Source organism: Elephantulus edwardii, unplaced genomic scaffold, assembly GCF_000299155.1.
Source record: "Elephantulus edwardii isolate Elephantulus edwardi_28Jun2011 unplaced genomic scaffold, EleEdw1.0 scaffold00107, whole genome shotgun sequence".
Classification (NCBI taxonomy): Eukaryota; Metazoa; Chordata; class Mammalia; order Macroscelidea; family Macroscelididae; genus Elephantulus; species Elephantulus edwardii.
Genome location: NW_006399857.1, coordinates 983,439 through 993,867, shown reverse-complemented (window position 1 = coordinate 993,867; position 10,429 = coordinate 983,439). Strand labels below are relative to the sequence as shown.

Genomic DNA, 10,429 nt, shown 5'->3' with positions numbered 1-10,429 from the left:
TCACAACATGTCCAAAGTATGTTAGACGGAGCCTCAGAATCCTTGCCTCCAAGGAGCCACCCGGTTTAACCCTTTCCAGGACAAACTGATTTCTCTGTAAACATTCACCAAATTCACAATGAAAAGTTTAAAAAAAAAAGAATAATACAGACGTACACTTAGGAAAGGGTTTAGTTACCAAACAACAGGAGAATCTCTCTATATTGTTTGTCTTGTCAGTGTCCCACCAGGAAAGGCTTGTTCTTCAGCAGGTGCTTTTCCTCTGCTTTGTGAACTCAGCAAATCTTCTTTCATGTTGGAAAACAGATTTTAAGTTGACAGTTTTCACATGACCTCCTATAAATACTTTTAACATTTTTCTGTGGCTGCTGGGGCTTATGCTTTGCTCATTATTGCTTTTAAAAAATCCATCTTTCAGGGAGCTCTGGTGGCCTAGTGGCAAGAAGCTGCACTGCAATCCCAGCGGTACATGGTTCGAATCCACCAGATGTTCTACCGGAGAAGGAGGAGCAATATCCTCCTGTACCAGTCAGATCTGACTTGACGGTACACGCACACAAAATAATAAAATAAAATAAAAAAACCCATCTTTCCCGCTATAAATTTATTGCTTGTCAACACAGATTTGCATTTCTGTATTCTGAAAGAGTTGCCTCAATCTTTACTCTGGTTCCTCCAGTGAAAGTCTAACCACTGGGTTGTTTTGGGGTTTTTTTTGTTTTGTTTTGTTTTGTTTTTTGTTTTTTAAAAATCTTATAACTTGACAAATAAGGTTGTACTTTTGCTGTAGGGTCCATATTTATCTTTTTGTCTCACTGGGTTTTATCTAAACTTTTAAATGAGATTGCTTCTTTTTATAGATTTTAAACATATGCCCTATGTTAGTATAAGTGTGAAAAAAAAAAACCCCATAGGATCAGCAACTCTCGCTATTTTATTGCTCAGGGTTGAGTAGCTGAGTCAGGAACATAAGAAGGGCATACCTAAACATTGACCTATTTGTACTCAAGAACAGCTGATAACTAATTTTTAAATGGGCCACAGCTAATCAAAATCTCTGCACTTTAACCTTTCCCAAGTAGTAAAACATGCCCTCGCACCAACTGTGGAATAAAAGTCACCCTAACGAGACAGCCCCTAATCTCCATCAAAGAAAGCCAGCTTCTTAGAATGGTTCCAATACTCTTGCTGTTTAAACTTTTAATACTCTGTCCAGAAGAAAATTTTGATAATGACACTGATTGACGCAGTGACTAGAAGTTTACTGGTCACTTCTGCCATAATAGACATTGAGCCATAGGAAAGAACTAGAGTGTAAGTTGATTGCATTTCACCAGCATTGGGCCTATAGTTGATTTAGGTATACAGACCATTACAGTGCATTGATTGGCTGTGCTGCTGAAGAGAAAATGTTATGATCTTGGTAACAAGTTCCCCATTCTAAATGAAAGTGAAGATAGTAGTTAAGACGGGGGGAAGGTGGGATTGGATAATGAAGATTTGCCCAACAGAAAAAAAGGGAGATGTGTCTGAAGAGCAGAAAATAGTGCATAGGGGGCACAGGACCTTGAACATCTTTCTGAAAGAGCCAGGGGGAGTAAGAATAGCACAGCCCCTCACTGCTCGAGAGCAGAAAGCCGATAAAGAGCTCATAGCCCAGCCCAGTGGTCCCTCTAGATCTCCAGCAGCAGAAGTTCATTTATTTGTTGCTGACTCGCAGACTCGAAGTTAGAGTACCTACAATGGGGGAGGCAAAGAATATCTCACAAGTCCAGGTTTTAGCCCAGAAATTCAAAAGCACAATTCCTCAGTAAGTCCAGGCTTCAGTTTCCATTCAGCAATAAAATCTAAATCATCCAGCAAGGTTTGCCTCAGAGTAATATTATAATTCAGCTTCTCCTTCAAGCTTCTGGCAAGAACAGACAAACCTTTAACTATGGCCAGCACAAATGCAAGAAACCTCAGTTCACACCTTGCCACCATTTGTTCGCAGCAATGCCACAGTCTCTCCACCACCAGGGTCTCACTTTCACCAGGGTCTTGCTTCCACAAGCCTTGCTCACCTCAAGTCTTGCTGCTCATTATGGGAAACACTCACTCTCTTATCCTAGTCCTACAGTTGTTGGTGATTTGCAAGACCATGCTGATTTTCAAAACCATGTGTCTGCAGTTCAGGTAAATGGAGACCAGAGGTGGCTAACTATAATGGCTATTAAATGGGGGGGGGAGCAAAAAGCCCACTTTTAGGCTAACACTACAGAAGAAAACTAAAGAGTGTCTGGCAATCGCAATTAAAGATGGTGTAGTAGGTTCCTAAGACTGCTATAAAAAGCTACTACAAACCACCAATGTTGCTATCAGTTGCCATCAGATCACTTCCATGTGTGTCAGAACAGAACTGTGCTCCATTCCAGTGATGGATTTTTGTGGAGTAGATTGTCAGAGTTTTCTTCCAACCTGCATTTGGGTAAACTTGACCCTCTTAACTTTTCAGTTAGCAATCAAGTACCACCCAGACTTACCACAAATGAGGAAGCTTAAAACAACAGAGATATATTCTCCCACCATTCCAAAGGCTGAAGTTCAAAATCAAGATGTTAGTAGCAAAGTCATGCTCCCTCCAAAGTTTCCAGACATGAATCCTTCCTTGCCTTTCCTAGCCTCTGGTAGTCCTTGGCTTGTGGTATCATAACTCCAGTCTCTGCCTGTCTTCTCATCAACTTCTTCTCTGTTTCTCGTTGGTGATAGTGCTTTTCATGGCTTTATCATAAGAATACCAGTCATTTGACAGACCCTAATCCAGTATCTTCATCCAATGGCTTCATCATTACATAATTACCTCTACAAAGACCCTATTTCAAGATAAGTTTACCTTCTCAGTTTCCAGGTTAAGCATGGATTTGGGGAGATCATATTAAACCCATCCCTTTAGGTGAAGAGGGGGTGAAAGTAGAGAGAATGTTTTAGCAAATGGGAATGGTAAGGGCAGAAATGTATCTGGGGATCCACAAAAGGTTCTTTGGAGCTCAAAGATTAGGACAAATATTTTCTTCTAGAGCTCAAAATTTAAAAGCAAAGTGGCAGAAGAGAACTAGGAAGATACCCAGGCCCAGATGTTATTTATTCTCTATTTTATATCTTCTTGTTAGGTGCCGTCAAGTCAAGGATGACCCATAGCAGTCTGTGAACAACAGATCTGAACCCTGTCCAATCTTGTGCCATCTTCACATTTCCTAACTCATCGTAGCCCATTGCAGAAGTCACTGTGTCAATCTACCTGGTCAAGGGTCTTCCTCTCCTTCACCAACTCTCTGCTTTTCCAGGCATCATGCCTCTCTCCAAGGAATAACCAGACCCTCCTAGCAACATACCCAGAGTATGTGAGGGGAAGAGCACCCTGGCTGTACCCTCTCCAAGACATAATTTGTTCTTTTGGCAGTTCCATGGATGTTCAGTACTCTTCTTTTCTCTTTATGCCCCTTTTATTCTTTTTATATCTCAGAACATTTTTAAAATGCAGAACCCTTATTGCTTTTCTGGCAATTATATTTTTCCCCTCAAGACAAAAATACAAGTCTAAGCTATATCTAATCCCGAATAGAAAGCTTAATATTAAGATTTTCTTGGTTCTTCCCAGGAATGCTTACTAAGTGTTCATATTAACTCTAACGCTTTCCTTGGATTCCTGTCATAGAAGGTAACTTCTAAGACTAGAACATTAATGATTTATGAGAGGAAATGTGAAGCATATTTTTAAATACTAATTTCTACATTAGACACTAGCTGAAACTTTAAAATCATATTTAAAATGGCTGCAATACTCAGATTATTTTATTCTAAATGTGGGATTAGGACTCTAGTAGTGTGGCCATCGTTTAATTATTCTCCACCCATTAATCAGTACACGGAAAATAATTTTAACTTTCTAGAGACTACAAACCCAAACAATTGAGACAGATTCCTCTAAATTATTTCAGATCAACATATGACTAGTAAGCTGTGATTCTTGCAGTTATATGACATTTTCTCCAGAATATATTCATGTTTTTATTGTTTTGTTTTTCTTTTCATTTTATTTAGCATACCAGATCACCTTGGCTTAACTCTTGAATCTGGTCTGGTCTTCTTTTTTTTTTTTTAACATCAACACAAGTTTTATTTAAGAGGTAATATTCAAGAGAAGTTAAATTTAACAAAGGGAAAGTTAATCAGTAACTCGACAGCAGGAGATGGACATGGGTAATATTTATGATGTACAAATAAATTCCACCTTTACATGACTACATAAAGCTGTATTGACTTCGTTGAGAGAGCCATTTCTTAACTTTTTTTTTTATGGTGAGAAAAATTTATTACATTTAGAATTATTAGCCCGCTGGACTCAGTTTAGATGATCCCAATTTTGTTGGCAACATCCAAAGCATCATTATCAGGAGAAAGTTGAACATAGGCCTTCTTCTCTCCATCAGGCCTAATCAAAGTGTTGGCCTTAGCCACATCAATGTCATAGAGCTTCTTTACAGCTTGTTTAATTTGGTGCTTATTGGCCTTGACATCCACAATGAACACAAGTGTGTTGTTATCTTCTATCTTCTTCATAGCTGACTCAGTGGTCAGGGGAAATTTGATTATGGCATAGTGGTCAAGCTTGTTTCTCCTCGGAGCGCTCTCCCATGGGTATTTGGGCTGCCGTGGGAGCCTCAGCGTCTTAGGCCGCCGGAAGGTGGGTGATGTGCAGATCTTTTTTTTTTTTTTTTTGGCTGTGGATGCCCTTCAGGACTGCCTTCTTGGCCTTCAATGCCTTTTGTTTGGCTTCAGTTTTGGGAGGGGCAGGGGCTTCCTTCTTCGCTTTTGGCGCCATCTTCGTAGAAAGGGTCCATTTCTTAACTTTTAAGAATAAGGCTACGTGAACCATGTTCAAAAACTTAAACAACACACCAAGCAGATACAACAACAACAAAAATGATAACCAAGTTTTTCTAATAACAAGAAACACCTAAAAGTTCTCACAGGCTGTTAGCACCCTGCGCACCTCAGGCCCTGTAACTTCCCTGACTCAGACTGCCTATTTCTTCTGAGAATTCAATTCACCTTCAAGATGTTATCTACCATCATCCTTTTAAAAAATAATTAGCTCAATGCTTATTATAACTCTCTCAAGATAATTCTCTGATACTAAACATGGTAGTTTCAAAAATATATATTAAAAAGATCCATTTTTAAATTTCCCTTCAATATAATCCAAATTTGCAATAAATGTTGAGTTCTATTCCCAAATAAAATGCATCTTCCAAAAATTGTTTGCTACAGATCACCCTCTAGTCCATAATTCTGGTAAAGAATCCATGTTTTGATATTTAACAAAAAAAAAAAATGTTTAGGATGATCCAGTCCTTGGAAAATCCTACCAGCAGTCACTCAGTGAAGAAGTCAATCACTCCTGGAGTCACATTAAAAAACTAGAGTAAAGCACTGATCAAGGTTTAGTTTTACTTTGTTGGCGTTTATTGGTTTAGTTGACAATATCTGAGTTTAAGAAAAATTCTCCTCCTAAGTCTTATTTTAAATATTACAATCTTTATACAGAAGGCAGACTCACAGAAGCTACATAAAGCTTATGTCTTAAGTAATTCACCCATGGAATGGGTACAGGCTTTTTAGAGGTTAGTGATCTTTTTTCTCTAAAATTGAATACCTCTAGTGTTCCCCTTTAATTGGTAAACTGGAGCAGTTTGACAGTTTTCTATAAAAACCAACCACTTTTCTCAACCAAAAATATAAAAGGAAATCAGTAAGACATACATTTCACAGTTAATGATAAATAAAAGTGCAGTAAGTATTCAAGTACGGCGTGTAGTTTTTAAAACTACATGTGAAAATTTGGCTTCAGTCATCTTTTAAACACTCTTCGAGGGTCCCTGCCATTACTTATTGTGGTCACAACTGTGTGATTATTAGCTGTTCCTGATGGATTTACAGGTCCTCCTCTTCTACCACCATGTGAAAACTGACATCCCCTGGATTCAGAGCTGGTATGAACATCATTTCCCATTGATCCAAATGTACCTGAACTCCTATTACTTGAGGAATTATTCTGTTCACTGTATGCCCCTTTATTTTGCTGGCCTCGATAATCTGGATTGGGTTCACTGAAATTGGGCACTTCTGAATATACCATACAAAATTACCCAATTTTTTGAAGTTCACCAGCCCTCCCAGTATAAAGTGTTAGGCAACCTTTCCACATGGATGCATACCCTCTGGTCAAGCGAATAATATCCCCGGGCTGTATGAGACTTCCGATCTCATCCCACACTGACATGGTGATGCTGCCCGTTTGATCGGCTACTTTGCACGATGTCACTTCATGGCCGTCTTTGGTTTTGGGTCACACGCCCTATTTCCAGGACAATAAAGATGACATTTAAGTTTTTCAGCCCGGGCTTAATGTCTTTTATAAGAAGAGGTGGGTGGTAGAACCCGTTCATACTGAAGCACGTGTGGCCCCGCAGGAAGTGGAACCAGGCTTCCCCCCCGCCGGGGCTGGGGACGAGGGCGCAGGGGAGACCTTGGGCGGGGTGACGAGAAGGGGCAGAGAGCGGTTAGTCAAGAGACCAGCGAAACGAGCCCAGGCGACGCTGAGCCTAAAAAAAACAACGGTGAAAAGCGCTTACAAGTTTGGAAGAAGAAAAAAAAATTACCTACTCCTCACACCAACCCCTCTCCCAACCGAGTGGGAGCAAGGCAAGCGTTTGGACTGCCCCTTCTGTGGATAAAAGAAGAAAAAGGAAAAAAAGGCAGCGAGGTTAGCCCCTGCCCTGTTCACACACACTCAGACACTGGCGTGCTCCCACTCTGTTCCGGGCTCCGGGAAGAAACAGGCTGTCACAGTAGACCTAGAGTACAGCAGATATCAGACACGGAGCCTCAAATACCGACGGCCGAACCCGACGCCACTCGAGCGAGACCGTAGCGCCGCCCCGCCCCTTGTGACGCCACACTGCGACGGCACGCCCACCGCCCCGCCCACCGGGCCGGACGGAGTTAGTCTGGTCTTCTGTTCTTGATGTTCTGTTTCTTTCTGGTGGCCTAGTGGGTAGGAAATTGGGCTGTCAACACAGAGGCAGGAAGTTCAAATCCATCAGCTGCTCTATGGAAAAAAAAATCTACTGTCTTATCCTATGTGATTTATAACCACTGAAAACTTAATAACAGGTCAGCAGTAAGTTGGTTCTGACTCATGAGTAATGAGTTAGGTTAGTTTTTCCCTCAAGCAACTCATTCTTCAGCAAAATAAACCAAGATAGAACTCCTCAGCTACATTGAGGTCCACAGAGAAACACACCATGGTAGCATGAAGAAAGCTATGGATTCAGATTCAGAAGACCTGTATTCAGGGAACTCTGGCAGCTTAGCAGTAAAGAATTGTGCTGCAGACATAAAAATACGTGGTTTAAATCTATCAGCTCCTCCACAGCAGAAGGATGGGCAGTCTCCTCTCACGCAATTTATCGCCTCTAAAACCCCTCCAGAGGGTCAGCTGTGAGTCGATTCTAACTCAGTGCTACACAACAGAAACGACTTTTGGTTGTTTCCTGAGTTATTTTCTCAGTTCCTGGTCCTAACATTCTTCAGCTCCGTGATCTTATAGTGGACACTTAACCTCAATGAAACTCAGTTTATCTGTAAAATGAGCCGTTTAGCTCACAAAACTGTTGGGAAAACAAAAATGAATTAATAGATGTAAAAACCCTTTGTGAAGCCAAAAATGAAACCAACAAACAAAAAGCCTGGCACCAATATGAAGTATACTGATACTGTTCTCCCAATTCACAACCCAAACTTTCCTGACTCTCTGAATATGTTGATCCCCTTGCTCAGAATGTCCTCACCTACCACTACACAACATTTTCACTTTTGAAAGTCCATGAATTGTGACTTGCTACATAAGAATATGTTTTTCTTTTTATATTTATATTTATACTGTAAGAGCTCCCTGGGTGATGCAGTTGAGTGATTAGAATCTTGGCTGCAATCCTGAAGGTATGTGGTTTGAATCCATCAGCTGCTTGCTGGGAGAAAGATGGCTAATCACCTGCTGGAGGGTCAGCTGTGGGTTAGTTCTAAATTATTGACACAGAACAAGTTTGATGGTTCAAACCTACACAGTGAAGCCACAGAAAGGATTGACAATCTGCTTTCATAAAGATTGTTATTGTTGTTGTGTTCCGTAGAGTCACCAACGACTCAAAGTGATCCTATGTACAACAACAGCTCTGAAGCCTGCCCTGTCCTGAGCCAGTTTCACTGACTCTGACACACCAACCCACATTGCCTCATCTGGGGTCTTCCTCTTCTGCACTGTCCGTCCACCCTTCTGAGCATAATATCCTTCCCCAAGGATCAGTCCCTCCTGGCCACTTGTCCAAAGTATGTGAGATGAGTTTCAAAATCCTAGCCTCCAAGGAGAAACTTGATTTCACCCTCTCCAAGACAGACCTATTTGTTTTCTTGGTGGTCCATAGTCCTAAAGAATACAGCAAGACATCTTTGCTTTTGATAACCCCAAAGTAATTATTTGAAATTGAACCTCTTGTCAGTTTATGCCTGAGGACTTGTATGCTCCAAATAAGTATGCTCTCGTTCAAATAGTCTTCTTAGAGTGTTATGTGACATTAGAGAAAGTAACGTAGGGCTTATATGAGTACATATTTATGTTATTGTTATTCTTAATTATTACTTTATAGGTTAAAATCCAGCTTGATCATTGTAGAGGAGGGTGATTACCCAAGAAAACATGTGTGAATTGAATCAATGTTCTCTCTAAGCTCAGGGTTCAGGACTATGTGATCTTCACAGGAGCTAAGCTCCCAAATAGGTGAGTGGAAGTTTTACTAAAGATGATTTATATGAGTAGCCAACACATAAATGTCCCATACTATTTGGGTATGACAGAGATCATGAGGATGGCACTGGATAGGGCAAAATTTAGATCACTCTGAGTCAAAGTCAGCTCTGTGGCACTTAACTGCAACAGCACTTACTGTCATTTTCTCTGAGTTAACTTTGAGTTTTCATTTCTTCACGTGTCAGTTCTACAGCCTTATCAGTTCAGAGACCGAGTAAACCAGTTAAGTGAAGACTTGCTTGTGCTTACTTACTCATCTGTAGTGAATCGTTTCATGCGCTTATGGTGAAAAATATATGAAACTGCTCATTAAAAATCAGTAAGTAAGCAAAATTAGTGTGTGCTTACCTTTGTTACCAAGTACATGGGCACTGCCGAGGATTATAAATCTGAAGGGAGGCTTTGCTTTGAAGGGAGGAAGGTGCTGTGGAGTTGGGAGAGAGACAGATGCCAATAGAAGTAGAATCTTTGATATGGAGGGGAAAATGTGAAAATTTTCACTACAAATCAGTAAATAAGCACAAGTACGCCCATGCTACCTTGCTTATCCGGTAATCCCACGTGGCAGAGACCCTAATCTTTTCCCTGGAATAGCAAAAAGCCTGGATGTCATTTCTGACTTTTCCCCCTTGTTCACAAGCACTCAGATGAACAAGCATCACCCTGATGCTTGAAGGCTTCTGGTTAGCCGAGTTCAGTGATCTCTCCATCCTCTGAAGTTCCCTGCTTCCTAAAGTGGCCATACATTTACCAAATTGCTTCTCTAAAAAAGGTGCCCCAATAAGTAAAGCTCGAGAAAGCCTAAACTGCAGCTTCAAGCCCAGTCTGAAGAATATCTAGTACATTTTCTTCCTCACATCTATTAAAAAGTAAGTTTCCTACTTTTATATGTGCTTGCTCTGAAGAGGTGCCAAATCTGAAATTCCAGCTGCTTGGGAGGGAAGTGGTCCTCCTTCACGAAAACAAAAGCACACAATCAGCATGTCTGGAGCTGGTAGCTGTTCTAGCAGGAAGACCTCCTCCTGCTAGAGGAGAAGGACGGCTCTACACGGGGCCAGGACTCTGCTCCCTGGATGCACACATCACCTCAGGACATGTTACAGATGCACTGAAGCCTGCCAGGGCCAGAGCATGGGCAAGGTCAAGTATGTCAGAGAAGGGAAACACAAGTATCTTCCACTCATAGAAAACAGTAGAAAAGTAATGAGACTGTCCCCTGTCAGAGGCAGAAAACTTGCATGGCCCAGAAAACCAGGGCGAGCTCATGAAGTTCTGACTCTAACAGGTTTCACATCTGTTGCGTCAAGTCCTTGTAAAGAATCTTTAAAACCAAGGCTACTCCATTCAGATTCCCTGGGTGTCAAAATCCCAGCCATCTTCCACATCCTGTTTCTCATCCTCAGGCCTAGGTGTGAGTCTAGCAACCACAGCATATACAGCCAAGAACCTACCAGAAGTTTGTGTAGCCAGCTCATATTCAGGCTCCAAAAGGTTTATTTTCTGAAAAGTGTAAGAGTTTCT

At 41.1% G+C, this 10,429-nt stretch overlaps 1 protein-coding gene and 1 pseudogene across 1 annotated transcript in view; one reads left to right on the top strand and one right to left on the bottom strand.

Annotated features, from left to right (window-relative positions):
• IGFBP7 (insulin-like growth factor binding protein 7) overlaps positions 1 to 10,429 on the top strand; it is a 120,401-nt gene that overhangs the window by 75,762 nt on the left and 34,210 nt on the right. The window lies entirely within an intron of this gene.
• Positions 5,891 to 6,488, bottom strand: LOC102849370 (annotated as a pseudogene).